General features: G+C 43.5%; 1 pseudogene; it reads right to left on the minus strand.

The window, feature by feature from the left end:
• Positions 1–15,183: 15,183 nt before the first annotated feature.
• Positions 15,184–22,559, minus strand: LOC124039041 (annotated as a pseudogene).
• Between the last annotated feature and the right edge of the window lie 635 nt (positions 22,560–23,194).

A 23,194-nucleotide genomic window follows, 5' to 3' on the forward strand; every position in this document is an offset into this window, starting at 1 on the left:
CAGTTCCAAGCTTTTTCCATATAAGCAGTGGTGACTTTGATTTCATTGCCAAAGTGTTCCTTTAACAACCTCTTGGCCTCTGCATAGCCTCTTCTGGCTTCCATATGCAGACAACTACGGACCAGATCCTTGGGCTGACCAGAGGTGTACTGTTCCAGGTAATAGAGCCTATCCTGGTGACTGCTTGTCTTATCTTCTATTCCATGCTCAAATGCACGCATAAATGGCCTAAAGTTTAGAGGATCACCGTCAAACATGGGTATCTCCCTAACAGGGAGTGTGGCCTGTTTGTGCTGTAGTACAAGGAGGTCAGCAATTTCATTCTGCCTTTGCATGACAGTAGTGAGGTTATCATGGCTGGTATTATGGCTGATACCCGCAGTGTTGATTCTGTGTTGATTGCTAGACCTCGATGTTGGCTGCTGAAGGGTGTGGTTTATGACTGTTTTCTGAATAGGTTTTGATGGCTTTGTGGTCGGTTGTTGTAAAACTCTTTGTAGTGGGGTCTTTGGAACTGCACCTAATGCAGAAAATGCAACAGGTGATGGTTCAGGTTCCTTATAGACCTCGGGTTCCTGGTTCTCATAATAAGAGTTCATTCCATCTTCTTGGCTTAGAAAATGGGCTGCCACAGAATGGGATTGAGAAGTTGACTCAACACTCTCCAGAACCTTCAGTTTGGCATTATATGCTTCTATGTCCGTTTCCAGTGCCATTTTTTCCATCCTAACATTCAGTTGAGCTTTCTGTTGTTCCAGTTGAGCTTTCTGTTGTTCCAGTTGAGCTTTCTCCAGTTCCAATGCATGCTTGTCCTGTAATGATGCTTGGCGAGCTAGTAGAGCTGCTCGTTCTGCCTCAGCTTTTAGGCGTGCAGAGGACACTGAGGAAGCAGTTTTAGAAGACTTTGTTTTACTTGATGTTTTTGACACATTGGAAATGCTGTCGTGTGGTTCAATGAGCGTTTGTGGCTCGATTTCAGCTTTTTTCCATATTTCCACCTCTTTCAGGAAATGTTCATAAGTTCTCATTCTTGGTTGATAATAGTTAATGCTCTCCTGTTCGTGTTCCTCCTCTGTGACCAGCTCTAGCACAGAATCATGAGCATTCTTAAAGTCATTGAGAACAGCATGGAATGCTTCAAGACTCTCATCCACAGTTTCAATGTTTCCTCCATCAACAAGAAGGGCTTTTATTTCATTCATTTTGCGTGTACACACTCCAAGTTTGCCTCTCCGGGCTGCATAGAGTGAATTTAGATGCTCCTCTGCCCTCTCCAGTGGAGTCTTATTTGGGATTTCATCCTCCATCATTCACTTTTAGTTCACTCAATTTACAATGACACAGTTGTTGGTTTTTGATTGTTAAACGTAATGCCCCTTTAGACCTCCTTTAATGCTTTAAAAACACAGTCCTCCATTTCAGCATATTGACCCATTTTGAATTGAACATGTGCAAGTTCGGCATTTTAGATGCGTTTTAAACATTTCATCCCATTATAAGTTGTCCCTTTAATGAAGTTTAAACACGCAGTATCTTCAGATCCTTAGATTGCAATTTGTTGCGTTGATGCATTGCATTTCCACGTTAGGCCAAATATTAGACATAAGATTAGGCTACATTGTGCATAGGATCTCAGTGTTTCCCAAACTTAAACTTCTTAATTGTTTTCACAACGCTGTGTTTTGAATTCCATTCCCAAGTTTATCAAACATTCCAATTAAAAGCACATTTGCGCTTCCATAATATGCATGATCAAATGATCGCATTGAACAGGGCAGCTCATTCATTCGCAGTGGTTACTCACGGCTGGCGAATTCTAGGAGTTCAAATCCTCCCAAGCGAGCTGTCCTTACGATCCGGATGCAATTACAAATAGAACAATATCCAGCGTGTGTCCGAACCGGAGATTTCCTTCCGATAGTAATCCTTCGCGGAGTTTTTTGACTTGATTGTAGTGGCTTCCTTTCGTCTTTACCATAGCCACTGCCCAAGCCTGAAGCGGGGTTGTTTGGTACGCATACAGTCCACACTCAAGGTTTCCAAACGGCCAAACATTCCATGACATCCAGGGATATGGTGCAACAAAAATGTTTATTCTTCTTATATCTAACAAATAAATGAGTCTCCAATCAACTTAAAGCACAAAATACTTGATATGGAAAATACATATTATGACCTGTATGTCTGTATGGTCAAAAAACTATACCGCTCCCGCGTCTAGCAAGGACTCCCTCTCCTGAAGGCCCAACTTCCTGCCTTTATCCTAACAAAATTAACACAATACAATGAACAGGCAAGAGGGGGGGCCAAATGTCCGAGTTACACTAACAACAAATTAATATATCTCAATCGGGTAAATATAAATCATAAAGGTACGTACCTAATATTTCATCATTTACATTCATATTTAATATATTTACACAAATATACATGGAGCTCCATATGTTCGGTCTTTTATACAAATATGTCCAAATCGGCTCTAACAAACACCATACCTACTGTGAAGCATGGGGGTGGAAACATCATGCTTTGGGGCTGTCTTTCTGCAAAGGGACCAGGACGACTGATCCGTGTAAAGGAAAGAATGAAAGGGCCATGTATCGTGAGATTGAGTGAAAACCTCCTTCCATCAGCAAGTGCATTGAAGATTAAACGTGGCTGGGTCTTTCAGCATGACATTGATCCCAAGCACACCGCCCGGGCAATGGAGGAGTGGCTTCGTAAGAAGCATTTCAAGGTCCTGGAGTGGCCTAGCCAGTCTCCAGATCTCAACCCCATAGAAAATCTTTGGAGGGAGTTGAAAGTCCGTGTTGCCCAGCAACAGCCCCAAAACATCACTGCTCTAGAGGAGATCTGCATGGAGGAATGGGCCAAAATACCAGCAACAGTGTGTGAAAACCTTGTGAAGACTTACAGAAAACGTTTGACCTCTGTCATTGCCAACAAAGGGTATATACCAAAGTATTGAGAAACTTTTGTTATTGACCAAATACTTATTTTCCACCATATTTTGCAAATAAATTCTTTAAAAATCTTACGTGATTTTCTGTATTTTTTTCTCATTTTGTCTGTCATAGTTGAAGTGTACCTATGATGAAAATTACAGGCCTCTCTCATCTTTTTAAGTGGGAGAACTTGCACAATTGGTGGCTGACTAAATACTTTCTTCCCCCACTGTACATTAGACACATTTGAGTAATTTAGCAGACGCTCTTATCCAAAGTGTCTTACAGTAGTGCATTCATCTTAAGATAGCTAGGTGGGACAACCACATGTCATAGTAAGTCCATTTTTCTTCAAAGTAGCTATCAGCAAAGTCAGTGCTAGTAGGGGGGGAAGTAAAGTGTGTTCATGCTTTAAAAAAAAGTTTAACCCCTGCTATACATCATACACATACTCCCCAGCTAAATCCATGTAGTCCTTTCAAAAGCCCGACCCCATACCTTTTCCTAGCCCAGAACACACCCTAACCATAGCCCACCACATCTCTCTGCCATTAGATAACCCTGTGATACTTCCATGGTCTCTGGCTCTACACACACACACACACACACACACACAGCCTCACCAAGGCCCTGTTAATCACCCTCTCCACACCAACTGCTGAGACACACATTCCACTGGTGTGCGAGAGAGAGAAAGTTTACTGTTAATTTGTATTGTTTATTTCACTTTTGTTACTGCACTTAACATAACATGTTAACATACGTTTCCCATGCCAATAAAGCCCTTAAATGTAAATTGAATTGAGAGAGAAAGAACAATGTAAAGAGAGAGCGAGAGAGAGAGAGAGAGAGAGAAAAAATACATGGAAAGGTATCAAGTACAGCCGTCCTCCCCTCAGCAGGCTCCTGTGCTAGGTAGGTTAGTGACTGACTGGCGAACTGACTGACTTGCTAGCTGACTGTAGGGTATGGGCTATTTATAGAAGGCTTAGAAATACCACAGCTTCCTCCCCCTCCCTGCCTGCCAACCCCAACAGATGGTAGGAATGTGTTACAGACTGGAGGAGAGAAACTGACAAACCTTAATCTGGTAGAGAGAGAGAGAGAGAGGCATGTGGTGTTGATGGTATCCTTAACTTCTTGGTGACAGGGGGGCAGTATTTTCACGTCCGGATGAAATGCATGCCCAAATTCAACTGCCTGCTACTCATCCCCAGAAGATAAGATATTCAGTTTGAATCATGTCTGTGAGTATAACAGAACTTATTTAGCAGGCGAAAACCTGAGGACAAACCCTTCAGATTTTGTTTTTTGTTTTTTTTGAGGTCACTCTTTTCAATGGGTTTTCATTGGGAATCCAGATTTCTAAGGGACCTTCCTGCAGTTCCTAACACTTCAACTGGATGTCAACAGTCTTTAGAAATTGGTGGAGGTTTTTACTTTGTGTAATGAAGAAGTACGGCCATCTTGAACAAGGGTCACTTGAAGTGTACTGTTAGAGGCGCGTGATCAGAAAGCCAGCTACAGTTTGTTTTCCTCCTGTATTGAACACAGATCATCCCGTCTTCAATTTTATCGATTATTTACGTTAAAACATACCTAAAGTTGTATTACAAAAGTAGTTTGAAATGTTTTGGCAAAGTTTACAGGTAACTTTTGAGATATTTTGTAGTCACGCTGCGTAAGTTGGAACCAGTGTTTTTCTGGATCAAACGCGCCAAATAAATTGACATTTTGGATACATATCGACGGAATTAATTGAACGAATGGACCATTTGAAATATGCTTCTCTCTCTCTTTGTTTACTGAGGTGCTATCCTCAGATAATAGCATAGTTTGCTTTCGCCTAAAAGCCTTTTTGAAATCTGACATGTTGGCTGGATTCACAACAAGTGTAGCTTTAATTTGCTATCTTGCATGTGTGATTTCATTAAAGTTTGATTTTTATAGTCATTTATTTGAATTTGGCACTCTGCATTTTCACTGGCTTTTGGCCAGGTGGGACGCTAGCATCCCACATATCCCAGAGAGGTTAATGAAATTATCAAATATACAGACAACAAATTGCAATTGGCTATACTAAAACTCTTTAACATCATCCTTCGCTTTGGCATCTTCCCCAATATTTGGAACCAAGGACTGATCACCCCAATCCACAAAAGTGGAGACAAATTTGACCCCAATAACTACCGTGGGATATGCGTCAGAAACCTTGAGAAAATCTTCTGCGTTATCATTAACAGCAGACTCGTACATTTCCTCAATGAAAACAATGTACTGAGCAAATGTCAAATTGGCTTTTTACCAAATTATCATACAACAGACCATGTATTCACCCTGCACACCCTAATTGACAACCAAACAAACCAAAACAAAGGCAAAGTCTTCTCATGCTTTGTTGATTTCAAAAAAGCCTTCAACTAAATTTAGCACGAGGGTCTACTATACAAACTGATGAAAAGTGGTGTTGGGGTAAAACATACGACATTATAAAATCCATGTACACAAACAAGTGTGCGGTTAAAATTGGCAAAAAACAAACAAATGTCTTCCCACAGGAAAGTGGGGTGAGACAAGGATGCAGCTTTAAGCCCCACCCTCATCAACATATATATATATATATAAATAAACGAATTGGCGCGGGCACTAGGAAATTCTGCAGCGCCCGGCCTCACCCTACTAGAATCTGAAGTCAAATGTCTGCTGTTTGCTGATGATCTGGTGCTTCTGTCACCAACCAAGGAGAGCCTACAGCAGCACCTAGATATTCTGCACAGATTCTGCCAGACCTGGGCCCTGACAGTAAATCTCAGTAAGACCAAAATAATGGTGTTCCAAAAAAAAGGTCCAGTCACCAGGACCACAAATACAAATTCCATCTAGACACCGTTGCCCTAGAACACACAAAAAACTATACATACCTTGGCCTAAACATCAGCGCCACGGGTAACTTCCACAAAGCTGTGAACGATCTGAGAGACAAGGCAAGGAGGGCATTCTATGCCATCAAAAGGAACGTAAAATTCCTCATACCAATTAGGATCTGGCTTTAAAATACTTGAATCAGTCATAGAACCCATTGCCCTTTACGGTTGTGAGGTCTGGGGTCCGCTCACCAACCAAGACTTCACAAAATGGGAAAAACACCAAATTGAGACTCTGCATGCAGAATTCTGCAAAACTATGGCATGGCTCTCAAGAGAAGACAGGCTATGTGCACACTGCCCACAAAATGAGGTGGAAACTGAGCTGCACCTCCTAACCTCCTGCCCAATGTATGACCATATTAGAGACGCATATTTCCCTCAGATTACACAGATCCACAAAGAATTCGAAAACAAACCCAATTTTGATAAACTCCCATATCTACTGGGTGAAATTCCACAGTGTGCCATCACAGCAGCAAGATTTGTGACCTGTTGCCACAAGAAAAGGGAAACCAGTGAAGAACAAACACCATTGTAAATACAACCCATATTTATGCTTATTTATTGTCCCTTGTGTACTTTAACCATTTGTACATTGTTACAACACTATATATATACATAATATGATATTTGTAATGTCTTTATTGTTTTGAGACTTCTGTACGTGTAATGTTTACTGTTATTTTTTGTTTATTTCACTTTTGTATATTATCTGCCTCACTTGCAATGTTAACACATGTTTCTCATGTCTATAAAGCCCTTAAATTGAATTAATTGAATTTATATGGAGAGCATGTGAGAGGGAAGAGAGAGAGAGAGGGAAGAGAGAGAGAGAGGGATTGACAGAATGTGAGATAAGGAAGGGGGGGCAGAGAGAAAGAGAAGTTGAGAAACAGTAAGAGACAGAGACAAAGGAAAGAGACAGAAAGCGACAGAGACAGCCTAACGATCTATTGTAGCTGATAAAGTATTTTTTTTTACAAAAAGATGGAGATACCATGAGTAGACATATATCGGCAGTACCTGATGTTCCTTAATAAGGTCTCTAAAAGACCCAGAACATATCAATGGTAAAAGCCTAAGCACTCAACACAGAATGTTTAAAGAAATATATTGAACATTTTACTCACAAAAACTCTTGCAAAACAACTGTTGCAATTAAATCGTATTGGTCACATACACGTGGTTAGCAATGTTAATGTGAGTGTTGCCAAATGCTTGTGCTTCTAGTTCCAACAGTGCAGTAATATCTAACAAATAATCTAACAATTCCCAACAACTACCTAATACATTTACATTTACATTTAAGTCATTTAGCAGACGCTCTTATCCAGAGCGACTTACAAATTGGTGCATTCACCTTATGACATCCAGATACACACAAATCTAACAATCCCCCAACTACTACCTAATACACACAAATCTAACAACTAATCTAACAATCCCCCAACTACTACCTAATACACACAAATCTAACAATCCCCCAACTACTACCTAATACACACAAATCTAACAATCCCCCAACTACTACCTAATACACACAAATCTAACAACTAATCTAACAATCCCCCAACTACTACCTAATACACACAAATCTAACAATCCCCCAACTACTACCTAATACACACAAATCTAACAATCCCCCAACTACTACCTAATACACACAAATCTAACAACTAATCTAACAATCCCCAACTACTACCTAATACACACAAATCTAACAACTAATCTAACAATCCCCCAACTACTACCTAATACACACAAATCTAACAATCCCCCAACTACTACCTAATACACACAAATCTAACAACTAATCTAACAATCCCCCAAAACTACTACCTAATACACACAAATCTAACAATCCCCCAACTACTACCTAATACACACAAATCTAACAACTAATCTAACAATCCCCCAACAACTACCTAATACACACAAATCTAACAATCCCCCAACTACTACCTAATACACACAAATCTAACAACTAATCTAACAATCCCCAACTACTACCTAATACACACAAATCTAACAATCCCCCAACAACTACCTAATACACACAAATCTAACAATCCCCCAACTACTACCTAATACACACAAATCTAACAACTAATCTAACAATCCCCCAACAACTACCTAATACACACAAATCTAACAATCCCCCAACTACTACCTAATACACACAAATCTAACAATCCCCCAACTACTACCTAATACACACAAATCTAACAACTAATCTAACAATCCCCCAACTACTACCTAATACACACAAATCTAACAACTAATCTAACAATCCCCCAACTACTACCTAATACACACAAATCTAACAATCCCCCAACTACTACCTAATACACACATCTAACAACTAATCTAACAATCCCCCAACTACTACCTAATACACACAAATCTAACAACTAATCTAACAATCCCCCAACTACTACCTAATACACACAAATCTAACAATCCCCCAACTACTACCTAATACACACAAATCTAACAACTAATCTAACAATCCCCCAACTACTACCTAATACACACAAATCTAACAATCCCCCAACTACTACCTAATACACACAAATCTAACAATCCCCCAACTACTACCTAATACACACAAATCTAACAACTAATCTAACAATCCCCCAACAACTACCTAATACACACAAATCTAACAATCCCCCAACAACTACCTAATACACACAAATCTAACAATCCCCCAACTACTACCTAATACACACAAATCTAACAATCCCCCAACTACCATACACACATGACTACATAAAAGCGTCTGCTAAATGGCATATATTATTTATTATTACTACCTAATACACACAAATCTAACAACTAATCTAACAATCCCCCAACTACTACCTAATACACACAAATCTAACAACTAATCTAACAATCCCCCAACTACTACCTAATACACACAAATCTAACAATCCCCCAACTACTACCTAATACACACAAATCTAACAACTAATCTAACAATCCCCCAACTACTACCTAATACACACAAATCTAACAATCCCCCAACTACTACCTAATACACACAAATCTAACAACTAATCTAACAATCCCCAACTACTACCTAATACACACAAATCTAACAATCCCCCAACTACTACCTAATACACACAAATCTAACAATCCCCCAACAACTACCTAATACACACAAATCTAACAACTAATCTAACAATCCCCCAACTACTACCTAATACACACAAATCTAACAATCCCCCAACTACTACCTAATACACACAAATCTAACAACTAATCTAACAATCCCCCAACTACTACCTAATACACACAAATCTAACAACTAATCTAACAATCCCCCAACTACTACCTAATACACACAAATCTAACAACTAATCTAACAATCCCCCAACTACTACCTAATACACACAAATCTAACAACTAATCTAACAATCCCCCAACTACTACCTAATACACACAAATCTAACAACTAATCTAACAATCCCCCAACTACTACCTAATACACACAAATCTAACAATCCCCCAACTACTACCTAATACACACAAATCTAACAATCCCCCAACTACTACCTAATACACACAAATCTAACAATCCCCCAACTACTACCTAATACACACAAATCTAACAACTAATCTAACAATCCCCCAACTACTACCTAATACACACAAATCTAACAATCCCCCAACTACTACCTAATACACACAAATCTAACAATCCCCCAACTACTACCTAATACACACAAATCTAACAACTAATCTAACAATCCCCCAACTACTACCTAATACACACAAATCTAACAACTAATCTAACAATCCCCCAACTACTACCTAATACACACAAATCTAACAACTAATCTAACAATCCCCCAACAACTACCTAATACACACAAATCTAACAATCCCCCAACTACTACCTAATACACACAAATCTAACAATCCCCCAACTACTACCTAATACACACAAATCTAACAACTAATCTAACAATCCCCCAACTACTACCTAATACACACAAATCTAACAATCCCCCAACTACTACCTAATACACACAAATCTAACAATCCCCCAACTACTACCTAATACACACAAATCTAACAATCCCCCAACTACTACCTAATACACACAAATCTAACAATCCCCCAACTACTACCTAATACACACAAATCTAACAACTAATCTAACAATCCCCCAACTACTACCTAATACACACAAATCTAACAATCCCCCAACTACTACCTAATACACACAAATCTAACAACTAATCTAACAATCCCCCAACAACTACCTAATACACACAAATCTAACAATCCCCCAACTACTACCTAATACACACAAATCTAACAATCCCCCAACTACTACCTAATACACACAAATCTAACAACTAATCTAACAATCCCCCAACTACTACCTAATACACACAAATCTAACAATCCCCCAACTACTACCTAATACACACAAATCTAACAATCCCCCAACTACTACCTAATACACACAAATCTAACAACTAATCTAACAATCCCCCAACTACTACCTAATACACAAATCTAACAATCCCCCAACTACTACCTAATACACACAAATCTAACAACTAATCTAACAATCCCCCAACAACTACCTAATACACACAAATCTAACAATCCCCCAACTACTACCTAATACACACAAATCTAACAATCCCCCAACTACTACCTAATACACACAAATCTAACAACTAATCTAACAATCCCCCAACTACTACCTAATACACACAAATCTAACAATCCCCCAACTACTACCTAATACACACAAATCTAACAACTAATCTAACAATCCCCCAACTACTACCTAATACACACAAATCTAACAACTAATCTAACAATCCCCCAACTACTACCTAATACACACAAATCTAACAACTAATCTAACAATCCCCCAACTACTACCTAATACACACAAATCTAACAACTAATCTAACAATCCCCCAACAACTACCTAATACACACAAATCTAACAATCCCCCAACTACTACCTAATACACACAAATCTAACAATCCCCCAACTACTACCTAATACACACAAATCTAACAATCCCCCAACTACTACCTAATACACACAAATCTAACAATCCCCCAACTACTACCTAATACACACAAATCTAACAACTAATCTAACAATCCCCCAACTACTACCTAATACACACAAATCTAACAATCCCCCAACTACTACCTAATACACACAAATCTAACAACTAATCTAACAATCCCCCAACTACTACCTAATACACACAAATCTAACAACTAATCTAACAATCCCCCAACAACTACCTAATACACAAATCTAAAAGGGTGGATGAGAATATGTACATATAAATATATGGCCGAGCTGCATAGGCAAGGTGAAGTAGATGGTATAAAATACAATATATACTGTACATGTGATATGAGTAATGTAAGATATGTAAACATTATTAAAGTGGCATTATTAAGAGTCATTGTTTAAAGTGACTAGTGATCCATTTATTAAAGTGTCCAGTGATTGGGCCTCAATGTAGGCAGCAGCCTCTCTGAGTTAGTGATTGCTGTTTAGCAGTCTGATGGCCTTGAGATAGAAGCTGTTTCTCAATCTCTCGGTCCCAGCTTTGATGCACTTGTACTGATCTCACCTTCTGGATGACAGCGATGTGAACCGGCAGTGGCTCGGGTGATTGTTGTCCTTGATCTTTTTGGCCTTCCTGTGACATCGGGTGGTTTAGGTGTCCTGGAGGGCAGGTAGTTTGCCCCCAGTGATGTGTTGTTCAGACCACACAACCCTCTGGAGAGCCTTGCAGTTGAGGGCGGTGCAGTTTCCGTACCAGTTTCCGCGCTGTTGCGTCTTCTTCACCACACTGTCTGTGTGGGTGGACCATTCCAATTTGTCTGTGATGTGTATGCCCAGGAACTTAAAACTTTCCACCTTCTCCACTACAGACCCTTCGATGTGGATAGGGGAGTGCTCCCTCTGCTGTTTCCTGAAGTCCACAATCATCTCCTTTGTTTTGTTGATGTTGAGTGAGAGGTTGTTTTCCTGACACAAGGTGAGTGCCCTCACTTCCTCCCTGTAGGCTGTCTCATCATTGTTGGTGATCAAGCCCACTACTGTTCTGTCATCTACAACTTGATGATTGAGTTGGAGGCATGCATGGCCATGCAGTCGTGGGTGAACAGGGAATACAGGAGAGGGCTGAGCACACGCCCCAGTGTTGAGGGTCAGTGAAGTGGAGATGTTGTTTCCTACCTTCACCACCTGGGGGCGGCACGTCAGGAAGTCCAGGATCCAGTTGCACAGGGAGGGGTCGAGACCCAGGGTCTCGAGCTTAATGACGAGTTTGGAGGGTACTATGGTGTTAAATGCTGAGCTGTAGTAGATGAACAGCATTCTTACATAGGTGTTCCTCTTGTCCAGATGAGTTAGGGTAGTGTGCAGTATGATTGCTATTGTGTCGTCTGTGGACCTATTGGGGCAGTAAGCAAATTTGAGAGGGTCTATGATGTCAGGTAGGATGGAGGTGATATGATCCTTGACTAGTCTCTCAAAGCACTTCATGATGACAGAAGTGAGTGCTACGGGGCGATAATCGTTTAGCTCAGTTACCTTAGCTTTCATGGGAGCATGTGGGAACAGCAGACTGCCTAGAGCTGACTCTCTCTCCTCTGTGTCACAGACTCTCCTCACTGCCAGAGCTGACTCTCTCTCCTCTGTGTCACAGAGACTCTCCTCACTGCCAGAGCTGACTCTCTCTCTCCTCTGTGTCACGGAGGCTCTCCGCACTGCCAGAGCTGATTCTCTCTCCTCTGTGTCACGGAGACTCTCCTCACTGCCAGAGCTGATTCTCTCTCCTCTGTGTCACGGAGACTCTCCTCACTGCCAGAGCTGACTCTCTCTCTCCTCTGTGTCACGGAGACTCTCCTCACTGCCAGAGCTGATTCTCTCTCCTCTGTGTCGCGGAGACTCTCCTCACTGCCAGAGCTGATTCTCTCTCCTCTGTGTCGCGGAGGCTCTCTGCACTGCCAGAGCTGACTCTCTCTCCTCTGTTCTCATCCTCATAGATCTATCCACTGCCTTCGACACGTGAACCATCAGGTCCTCCTCTCCACTCTCTCAGGGCTGGGCGTCTCAGGCGCTACACACTCTTGGACTGCATCCTACCTGGCAGGCCGCTCCTACCACGTGACGTGGAGAGGATCTGTGTCTGCACTACGTACTCTCACTACTGGTGTCCCCTGGTTCTAGTCGCTCTCCTCTTCCCTCTATACACCAAGTCATGTCCTCACATTGTCTCTCCTATAATTTTTGTGAGGATGATAATCAAGTGGCGACACGCATCTCTGCGTGCCTGGCAGATATCTCAACTTGGATGTCGGCCCACCACCTCAAGCTCAACAAGACAGAGCTGCTCTTCCTCCCAGGGAGGCCTGCCTGCCTGCCTGCTCAAAAACCTCTCCACCAGTGGTTAACAGCTCCACAGTGTCGCCCTCCCAAAGTGTAAATAACCTTCGCGTGACCCTAGACAACACCCTGTCGTTCTCTGCAAACATCAAAGCAGTGACTCGCTCCTGCAGGTTCATGCTGTACAACATCAGTAGAGTATGACCCTACCTCACACAGGAAGAGGCACAGGTCCTAATCCAGGCACTTGTCATCTCCTGTCTGAACTACTGAAACTCATTGTTGGCTGGGTTCTCCTCTTGTGCCATCAAACCCCTGCAACTTATCCAGAATGCTGCAGCCAGCCTGGTTGTCAACCTTCCCAAGTTCTCTCATGTCACCCACTCCTCTGTACAACCACTGGCTTCCAGTCGAAGCTTGCATCCACTACAAGACCATGGTGCTTTCTGACGGATCAGCAAGAGGAACTGCCCCTCCCTACCTTCAGGCTATGATCAAACTCCACACCCCAACCCGAGCACTCCGTTCTGTCACTTCAGGTCTCTTGTCTGTGATATGTGGCTGTCCCACAGAGCTATGTTAAGATGAATGAATTAACTGTAAGTCGCTCTGGATAAGAGAATCTACTAAATGTCAAAAAATGTCAAATGTATAATGTTAATTAATGAGGGTGTTATTACCAAAGAAGAGAACCCTGTCTCTGGTGTTCAGTGACATTGGTTTTAATACATTTGGCCTTAACATGGAGGACATTTCAGGAATAATTAGGAACAGACTTGTTTCTGTTTTTGATATAGACATGGATTCTTTCTTGCCAACAAATTTGGTGTAGTTATTTTCATATTAAAAGTATGTAATCTCATGTCCTTGCCATTACAGCTTGTTGTAGGCTGCAAAACACAAGTGGTGTGTTTGTAAAGGCAAAGATAATACGCCCATGCTGCCCTGACGACTGCTCAGAGATATGGAATGTTGTTGCCAGTCAAAACAAAAATACTGGACTAGGCCTACCAAAAATTATTATAGCCAAGCCCCCCCCCCCCCCCCCCCCCCCCCCAAAAAAACACTGGATTAGGCCTACCAAAAATGATTATAGCCACGCCCCCCCCAAACAAAAACACTGGACTAGGCCTACCAAAAATTATTATAGCCACGCCCCCCCAAAACACTGGACTAGGCCTACCAAAAATTATTATAGCCACGCCCCCAAAACAAAAACACTGGACTAGGCCTACCAAAAATGAATATAGTCACGCCCCCCCCCCCCCAAAAAAAAACAAAAACACTGGACTAGGCCTACTAAAAATTATTATAGTCACGCCCCCCCCCAAAACAAAAACACTGGACTACGCCTACCAAAAATTATTATAGTCACCCCCCCCCCCCCAAAACAAAAACACTGGACTAGGCCTAACAAAAATGATTATAGTCACGCCCCCCACCCAAAAAACAAAACAAATGTTTTTTTAAAGGTTTTTGGTTGATAGCTTGCTGCCATATTTTTTCATGGTCCTTCAATAGCTCAGTTGGTAGAGCATGGCGCTTGTAACGCCAGGGTAGTGGGTTCGATCCCCGGGACCACCCATACGTTGAATGTATGCACACATGACTGTAAGTCGCTTTGGATAAAAGTGTCTGCTAAATGACATATATTATTATTATTATTATTATTATAAAACACACTAAAATATAAAATATATACTTTGATACGTTAATAAATTAATACGGACATTAAATTACAGAACAAAATATGGACAAACCTATAGGAATTTGAGCCAAGACAAGAGGACACTCCCTTATCTTTGGGGTACAGAAACCCCCCCCCCCCTCTCCCATCCATATGAGACCTCCTGCCTCCCTCCCCTAGTCCCCCATCCCTTACTCCTCTGTCCCCCTCTGTCCTCCCCTCTCTCTCTCAAACCACCGTCTGCTCGCCCCGGCACTTCCTACAGCCCACATATACCGCCGAGACAAGATACACCACAATACGAGCACGTTGGCAGCCAGGTAGACTTTATACATTGCTCTAGGTTGCAGTGTGCGTACCGCTGGTCTTCTAGATCATGTCGCCAATCACTGGTAGATACAGCACCGCGGCTGCCATGCTATGAATTAGGTTGCCCTCCCAAGATGAGGACGAGCTCCTGCTTATCCAGGAGAGTGATGAAGAAGGCGACGAGGGTGAGGAGCCAGAAAGAGGACTGCCACAAAACAAGACCAAGTGGATGAAGCCTTCGTATTTGTTGGCGGCAATTGTAAGCCAATGTCCAGCTCCGAATAGGATTTGGATGAAGTTGAGAAAAGTCTTGAGGAAGTCCCGGAAATGTTTGAGGGGTGGGGGGAGTCTCTGCTCTGGAGAACACTGAGTCCTTTTACTGAGTAGAGCAGGGGCTTTCAATCTAACACCGACTCAAATAAAAGATAGAAAAAAGGAGGGTAGATTGCTTAATAGATGGTTAGAAGTGTCAAATTTGTCAGAGTTGTTTTTTCTTCAGCACAGACCCAGGTACAGCTGATCTAGGATGAGGGCCTACTCTACTCTGGGTATGATTTGTTAATATGGGCACAGAAATTCCCAAATAGAGAGACAGACGGCACTTTGTTCATGTTCTTGAAGATACAGAAAGGGAAAGGGGGCACCTAGTCAGTTGCAAAACTGAATGCATTCAACCGTAGTGTGTCTTCTGCATTTAACCCAACCCCTCTGAATCAGAAAGCCTGCCAGTGATGTAATTATAGCTGTGAATCACAGTCGAGTCATTGTGGGCCATTTGGAATGATGGTCCGTTTTAGATTTCTTGGCAGAAAATGGTCGACAACACATCCCTATCAGTCATTCAGCTAGTTGATGTCAGTCCATAGCAACAGTATTATTTTCAGTGCTTCACTGTCTCTCCCTATCCTTTAGGACTTGTTTCACTCTGCACTAGTTTTTAGGGGTTTGATAGAGACAGATAGAAAAAAGACAGGTAAAGGGGACATGGAGAGAGAGACACATCCCCACCCCAACCACCCCAACAACATACCACATATTCACCCTGTACACCCTAATTGACAAACAAACAAAGGCAAAATCTTCTCATGCCTTGTTGATTGTTGCTTTAGGCAAGTCAGTTAAAAACAAACTCTCATTTACAATGACAGCCTAGGAACAGTGGGTTAACTGCCTTGTTCAGGGGCAGAACGACAGATTTTTACCTTGTCAGCTCAGGGATTCGATCTTGCAACCTTTCAGTTACTGGCTCAACACTCTAACCACTGGGCTACCTGCCGCTTTGTTGAGATCCTGATTGGCACAGCGGGCTAAGGCACTGCATCTCAGTGCTTGAGGCGTTCCTACAGACACCCTGGTTTGAATCCAGGCTGTATCACAACTGGCCGTGATTGGGAGTCCCATAGGGCAGCGCACAATTGGCCCAGCATCGTCCGGGTTTGTAAATAAATTGTAAATAAGATTTTTTCTTAACTGACTTGCCTAGTTAAATAAAGGATTTTTTTTTTATTAAAAAAAGCTTTTGACTCAATTTGGCATGAGGGTCTGCTAAATAAACTGATGGAAAGCGGTGTTGGGGATAAACATACGACAATATAAAATCCATGTACACCAACAACAAGTGTACGGTTAAAATTGGCAAAAAACATATTTCTTTCCACAGGGCCGTGGGGGGGGGGGGAGACAAGGATGCAGCTTCCGTCTGGTCACTACCATAAAGTCCTGATTGGTGGAGTGCTGCAGAGATGGTTGTCCTTCTGGAAGGTTCTCCCATCTCCACAGAGGAACTGTAGAGCTCTGTCAGAGTGACCATCGGGTTCTTGGTCACCTCCCTGACCAAGGTCCTTCTCTCCCAATTGCTCAGTTTGGCCAGGTGGCCAGCTCTAGGAAGAGAATGATGGAGGCAACTGTGTTCTTGGGTACCTTAAATGATGTAAAAAACAATTGGTATCCTTCCACAGATCTGTGCCTTGACACAATCCTGTCTCGGAGCTCTACGGACAATTCCTTCAACCTCGTGCATTGGTTATTGCTCTGACATGCACTCAACTGTCATGTTCACACCTGTTCCGATCCTTTCCCTGATTAGAGTCCCTATTTATTCCTTTGTGTTCCGTTCCTGTCCCGTCGGTTCCTTGTTTAGTATTCACCATGCTGTGATTGCGTTTCGCCCTGTCCTGTCGTGTTTTTGCTGTGATTGTGTATCGCCCTGTCCTGTCGTGTTTTTGCCTTCATCAGATGCTGCGTGTGAGCAGGTGTCTCTGTCTGTACGGCCTGCGCCTACCCGAGGCGACCTGCAGTCTGTGGCCGCTTCTCCAGTTATTTCCCCTCTACAGTCTAGAGGATTTCTGTTATTCCCTGTTTGGACTTAAATAAACTCTGTTTCTGTTAAGTCGCTTTTGGGTCCTCTTTCACCTGCATGACAGAAGGAACCGACCAAGGAATGGACCCAGCGACTTCAGACGCTCGTTACACTGCCGTCAAGATCCAAGGAGCCATGCTCGGCAGACACGAGCAGGAATTGTCTGCTGCTCGCCATGCCGTGGAGAACCTGGCCGCTCAGGTTTCCGACCTCTCTGGACAGTTCCAGAGTCTACGTCTCGTGCCACCTGTTACTTCCTGGCCTGCCGAGCCTCCAGAACCTAGGGTTAATAACCCACCTTGCTACTCCGGGCAGCCCACTGAGTGCCGCTCCTTTCTCACGCAGTGTGAGATTGTGTTCTCTCTCCAACCCAACACATACTCTAGAGAGAGAGCTCGGGTTGCTTACGTCATTTCACTCCTTACTGGCCGGGCTCGAGAATGGGGCACAGCTATCTGGGAGGCAAGGGCTGATTGCTCTAACAAGTTCCAGAACTTTAAAGAGGAGATGATTCGGGTTTTTGACCGTTCAGTTTTTGGTAGGGAGGCTTCTAGGGCCCTGGCTTCCTTATGCCAAGGTGAACGGTCCATAACGGATTATTCTATTGAGTTTCGCACTCTTGCTGCCTCTAGTGAGTGGAACGAGCCGGCGCTGCTCGCTCGTTTTCTGGAGGGACTCCACGCAGTGGTTAAGGATGAATTCTCTCCCGGGAGGTTCCTTCAGATGTGGACTCTTTGATTGCTCTCGCCATCCGCATAGAACGACGGGTAGATCTTCGTCACCGGGCTCGTGGAAGAGAGCTCGCATCAACGGTGTTTCCCTGCTCCGCATCGCAACCATCTCCCTCCTCTGGCTTTGAGACTGAGCCCATGCAGCTGGGAGGGATTCGCATCTCGACTAAGGAGAGGGAACGGAGGATCACCAACCGCCTGTGCCTCTATTGCGGAGTTGCTGGACATTTTGTTAATTCATGTCCAGTAAGAGGCCAGAGCCCATCAGTAAGCGGAGGGCTACTGGTGAGCGCTACTACTCAGGTCTCTTCATCTAGATCTTGTACTACTATGTCGGTCCATCTACGCTGGACCGGTTCGGGTGCTACATGCAGTGCCTTGATTGACTCTGGGGCTGAGGGTTGTTTCATGGACGAAGCATGGGTTCGGAAACATAACATTCCTTTCAGACCGTTAGACAAGCCTACGCCCATGTTTGCCTTAGATGGTAGTCATCTTCCCAGTATCAAATTTGAGACACTACCTTTAACCCTCACAGTATCTGGTAACCACAGTGAGACTATTTCTTTTTGATTTTCCGTTCACCGTTTACACCTGTTGTTTTGGGTCATCCCTGGCTAGTATGTCATAATCCTTCTATTAATTGGTCTAGTAATTCTATCCTATCCTGGAACGTTTCTTGTCATGTGAAGTGTTTAATGTCTGCCATCCCTCCCGTTTCTTCTGTCCCTACTTCTCAGGAGGAACCTGGCGATTTGACAGGAGTGCCGGAGGAATATCATGATCTGCGCACGGTCTTCAGTCGGTCCCGAGCCAACTCCCTTCCTCCTCACCGGTGTATGATTGTAGTATTGATCTCCTTCCGGGGACCACTCCTCCTCGAGGTAGACTATACTCTCTGTCGGCTCCCGAACGTAAGGCTCTCGAGGATTATTTGTCTGTGTCTCTTGACGCCGGTACCATAGTGCCTTCTTCTTCTCCGGCCGGGGCGGGGTTCTTTTTGTTAAGAAGAAGGACGGTACTCTGCGCCCCTGCGTGGATTATCGAGGCTGAATGACATAACGGTTAAGAATCGTTATCCGCTTCCCCTTATGTCATCAGCCTTCGAGATTCTGCAGGGAGCCAGGTGCTTTACTAAGTTGGACCTTCGTAACGCTTACCATCTCGTGCGCATCAGAGAGGGGGACGAGTGGAAAACGGCGTTTAACACTCCGTTAGGGCATTTTGAGTACCGGGTTCTGCCGTTCGGTCTCGCCAATGCGCCAGCTGTTTTCAGGCATTAGTTAATGATGTTCTGAGAGACATGCTGAACATTTTGTTTTTGTCTATCTTGACGATATCCTGATTTTTCTCCGTCACTCGAGATTCATGTTCAGCACGTTCGTGTTCTACAGCGCCTTTTAGAGAATTGTCTCTACGTAAAGGCTGAGAAGTGCTCTTTTCATGTCTCCTCCGTTACTTTTCTCGGTTCCGTTATTTCCGCTGAAGGCATTCAGATGGATTCCGCTAAGGTCCAAGCTGTCAGTGATTGGCCCGTTCCAAGGTCACGTGTCGAGTTGCAGCGCTTTTTAGGTTTCGCTAATTTCTATCGGCGTTTCATTCGTAATTTCGGTCAAGTTGCTGCCCCTCTCACAGCTCTTACTTCTGTCAAGACGTGTTTTAAGTGGTCCGGTTCCGCCCAGGGAGCTTTTGATCTTCTAAAAGAACGTTTTACGTCCGCTCCTATCCTCGTTACTCCTGACGTCACTAGACAATTCATTGTCGAGGTTGGCCTTCAGAGGTAGGCGTGGGAGCCATTCTATCCCAGCGCTTCCAGTCTGACGATAAGGTTCATCCTTGCGCTTATTTTCTCATCGCCTGTCGCCATCTGAGCGCAACTATGATGTGGGTAACCGTGAACTGCTCGCCATCCGCTTAGCCCTAGGCGAATGGCGACAGTGGTTGGAGGGGCGACCGTTCCTTTTGTCGTTTGGACAGACCATAAGAACCTTGAGTACATCCGTTCTGCCAAACGACTTAATGCCCGTCAAGCTCGTTGGGCGTTGTTTTTCGCTCGTTTCGAGTTTGTGATTTCTTACCGTCCGGGTAGCAAGAACACCAAGCCTGATGCCTTATCCCGTCTGTTTAGTTCTTCTGTGGCTTCTACTGATCCCGAGGGGATTCTTCCTTATGGGCGTGTTGTCGGGTTGACAGTCTGGGGAATTGAAAGACAGGTTAAGCAAGCACTCACGCACACTGCGTCGCCGCGCTTGTCCTAGTAACCTCCTTTTCGTTCCTGTTTCCACTCGTCTGGCTGTTCTTCAGTGGGCTCACTCTGCCAAGTTAGCTGGTCATCGTCTATTCGCCAGCGCTTTTGGTGGCCGACTCAGGAGCGTGACACGCGCCGTTTCGTGGCTGCGTGTTCAGACTGCGCGCAGAAGAAGTCTGGTAATTTTTTTCTGCTTCTGCTCCTGGTCTTGCTGGGTCTCAGTCTGTTCCCTGCCATCGCATCTCTCCTGTTCTTGTCCCTGCCCTTGCTGTGTCTCAGTCTGTCCCTAGTTCTCATTTTTTTTTTTTAGAGTAGTACCCTAGTTTCCCTTTTTATCGTTTTTCGTTACGGTCCTGAGGAGAGGAGTTGGGTTCTTTCTCGGGACGTGCTGGACCGTTTGATCTATGATTTCCTCCGTTGCCGCCAGTGTTCCTCCTCGAGAGCGCCAGGAGGCGCTCGGTGAGTGGGGGGGTACTGTCATGTTTGTCATTTATTATCATGTCTTGTCCCTGTGCTCCCCATGCTATTCGTTTCCCTCTGCTGGTCTTATTTGGTTCTTTCCCTCCTTCTATCCCTCTCTCTCCCCCTCCCTCTCTCACTCTCTCGCTCTCTCTTCTCTCTATCGTTCCGTTCCTGCTCCCAGCTGTCCCTATTCCCCTAATCATCATTTAGTCTTCCCACACCTGTTCCCGATCCTTTCCCCTGATTAGAGTCCCTATTTATTCCTTTGTGATCCGTTCCTGTCCCGTCGGTTCCTTGTATTGTATTCACCATGCTGTGATTGCGTTTCGCCCTGTCCTGTCGTGTTTTTGCTGTGATTGTGTATCGCCCTGTCCTGTCGTGTTTTTGCCTTCATCAGATGCTGCGTGTGAGCAGGTGTCTCTGTCGACTACGGCCTGCGCCTACCCGAACCTGCAGTCTGTGGCCGCTTCTCCAGTTATTTCCCCTCTACAAGTCTAGAGGATTTCTGTTATTCCCTGTTTGGACTTAAATAAACTCTGTTTCTGTTAAGTCGCTTTTGGGACCTCTTTCACCTGCATGACATCAACTGTGGGACCTTATATACACAGGTGTGTGCCTTTCTAAATCTTGTACAATCAATTGAATTTACCACAGGTGGACTCCAATCAAGTCGTAGAAACATCTCAAGGATGATCAATGGAGACAGGATGCACCTGAGCTCAATTTCGAGTCTCATAGCAAAGGGGCTGAATACTTATGTAAAAAAGGTATTTCAGTTTTTTATTCTTAATAAATTTGCAGAAATATCATTATGGGGTATTGTGTGTAGATTGCTGAGCTTTTTTTTATGTTATCCATTTTAGAATATGGCTGTAACCGAACAAAATGTGGAAAAAGTCAAGGGGTCTGAACACTTCTGGAAGGCACTGTTTAGCCATAATATGACATTTGAAATGTCTCTATTCCTTTGGGACTTTTGTGAGTGTAATGTTTACTGTTCATTTTTATTATTTATTTTAATTTAGTTTATTATCTATTTTACTTGCTTTGGAAATGTAAACATATGTTCCTAACCCCTTTGAATTTATTTTAATTGAGAGAGATAGAGAGAGACCATTGAAGTGTTAACTGGTCTCGCCCAGACTACTCTAGTCCAGTTTGAGTCCATACAGGAAATGTCTCTCTGGTTGAGTAGCCAGAGTAAATATCACTGGGCTGGCACTCTTAACTAATCTGTCTGGCTTTATATGTGTTGAAGTGCCCTTCTCCCAGGGTTTCTCTCTATCCCAATGCTCTCACTCACTCATTCTCTCTCACTCTTTATACTTTCCTCACCCTCTCTCTCGTCCCCGTCTTTCTTCTTCCCCCTCCGTCTCTGTCCTACCTCCCCCTTCTCACTTTATTTCTTCGTTAAGATGGTAGAACACAATCTCACTCTATTCCACATCTGTCCAATGGCTCTCTTTCTTTCTCTCTCTCTCTCTCACTCACCCATGTTCTTAAACACTAGGCAGCAGCTCCGACACACATTACACATAGTTCCTTTGGCAGACGCTCTTAGGTACAGTGTCTTGCTCTTACAGTCAGTCCATACATGGCTGAGTCAAAATATCTGGTTCTGACTAGAGAGAAAATTTGAGAAAACGACAACTCCTTTATGCAACATAAGCAAAGCTGTCAGCTTCCCTAAAAACCAATCAGATTCACATAGCTGTACTTTTGGAAAGAGGATCAAATGAAAAGTATTTGTTACTGATTGAAGTTGTGAGCGTAGGGGTGGAGTTAGCAGGTCTTATTGAGGAGGGAAGGATCTACTTTCTATCTGAGCTGTTTGCTTGGCCTGTGTAGCAGACCCATCACTTATGACTCTCTCTCTCACACACACAAACACACACATAGATTGACTTTATATCCCTGCAGTGCATCTGTTCAACATTAGCCTCACCATTCCATCTTGTGTTTTGTGTCCTCCAGTCTACTCAGGGCTCAGCAACCAACATTTTCACAATGCTTCCTTCCTCCCTTGCTTCATGTCTCTCTGGCTCAGCACAGAACATGGGTCCTGTTAAACATTTTCATCTACACCCCTCCCTTTCGTAATAATGTCTCCCTGGCTCAGCACAGAACATG

Source organism: Oncorhynchus gorbuscha, linkage group LG07 (genome assembly GCF_021184085.1).
Source record: "Oncorhynchus gorbuscha isolate QuinsamMale2020 ecotype Even-year linkage group LG07, OgorEven_v1.0, whole genome shotgun sequence".
Lineage (NCBI taxonomy): Eukaryota > Metazoa > Chordata > Actinopteri > Salmoniformes > Salmonidae > Oncorhynchus > Oncorhynchus gorbuscha.